Source organism: Oncorhynchus kisutch, unplaced genomic scaffold (genome assembly GCF_002021735.2).
Source record: "Oncorhynchus kisutch isolate 150728-3 unplaced genomic scaffold, Okis_V2 Okis02a-Okis13b_hom, whole genome shotgun sequence".
Classification (NCBI taxonomy): Eukaryota; Metazoa; Chordata; class Actinopteri; order Salmoniformes; family Salmonidae; genus Oncorhynchus; species Oncorhynchus kisutch.
In genome coordinates this window covers 2,970,194-2,971,839 of record NW_022261979.1, presented here as the reverse complement: position 1 = coordinate 2,971,839, position 1,646 = coordinate 2,970,194, and positions in this window count along the sequence as shown.

The window sequence follows — 1,646 nt, the reverse complement described above, 5'->3', positions numbered from 1 at the left end:
ACGCTTGCATGGACACAAGAAAAATTTCTTTTCTTCTGTCAGCATTCCTGGCCAACAATGGCTAGATTAGTGGCTGTGAGGGCCCCCTCGGGGCCCGGTATTGTGGGGCAGAATACCCTGGGCAGTAACAGCTGGTAGAGGTTAATGGCCACTGAACCTCTCAGCCGGGTCCCTTTCTCTATTGTGAGTTCTGCTCATGGGAAGGAAGGAGGCCGCTGACAGCTTCTGGGGTGTAAGGGAACCTCGGAACAGCACCCGGGTCTCCCCAAATGGGGAGCGGGGCGCAGAGGGTGGATGGGGGTTAATGGAGAGGAGGCGGGAGGGACGGGTGTGGTAAGGGGGAGGGTGGTAAGTGAGTTGGAGGCAGTGTGGTGTAGTGTGGTGCTGAGGGTTGGTTGATAGGGTAAGGGTTGGAGGACCAAACCTGCTGCTCAGTCAGACAGCAGATCAGAGCAGACCAAACCTGCTGCTCAGTCAGACAGCTGACCAGAGCAGACCAAACCTGCTGCTTAGTCAGACAGGGGACCAGAGCAGACCAAACCTGCTGCTCAGACAGAAATCAGACCAGAGCAGACCAAACCTGCTGCTCAGTCAGACAGCAGAACAGAGCAGACCAAACCTGCTGCTCAGTCAGACAGGGGACCAGAGCAGACCAAACCTGCTGCTCAGTCAGACAGCGAACCAGAGCAGACCAAACCTGCTGCTCAGTCAGACAGGGGACCAGAGCAGACCAAACCTGCTGCTCAGTCAGACAGCAGACCAGAGCAGACCAAACCTACTGCTCAGACAGACAGGGGACCAGAGCAGACCAAACCTACTGCTCAGTCAGACAGGGGACCAGAGCAGAGCAAACCTGCTGCTCAGTCAGACAGCGGACCAGAGCAGACCAAACCTGATGCTCAGACAGACAGCGGACCAGAGCAGACCAAACCTACTGCTCAGACAGACAGCGGACCAGAGCAGACCAAACCTACTGCTCAGTCAGACAGGGGACCAGAGCAGAGCAAACCTGCTGCTCAGTCAGACAGCGGACCAGAGCAGACCAAACCTGATGCTCAGACAGACAGCGGACCAGAGCAGACCAAACCTACTGCTCAGACAGACAGCGGACCAGAGCAGACCAACCTACTGCTCAGACAGACAGCGGACCAGAGCACACTGGCGTGAGGAGAATTAGCATCAGTGTATATTCATCACAAAACAATGAGGGCTGGGCAAGAGGAGGGACCACACTGTACTGTACACAACGGCTGAACACAGAGGACTGGAGGGAATTATGTCTCATTTATACAAGCAATGAGATTAGCTCCAGTAGGGTGGAGAAAATGACTACTGTTAGAACAGCATGTTTATACGATTCATTGACTGGCAATGTGGAAATTATCAATTGCTAATGTGATATAAATTGTGAATAAAATCATTGTAAATAAAATGTTGACTGTCAAACAAACCTGTTTGCAAGCAATACATTTCTGATACATTTGTAGACAATATCTTTATGAGCAATATGATTAAATGAAGTTTCATTATTTTTATTACATAGTACTGGCAGTATTATTCCCTACTTTGATTCTACTTGCCGCAAATTATTTAAAAAATGTTCAGTCTTCTTCACTGTTTCTAGCTTCTGAACACCGTAAAAGTCA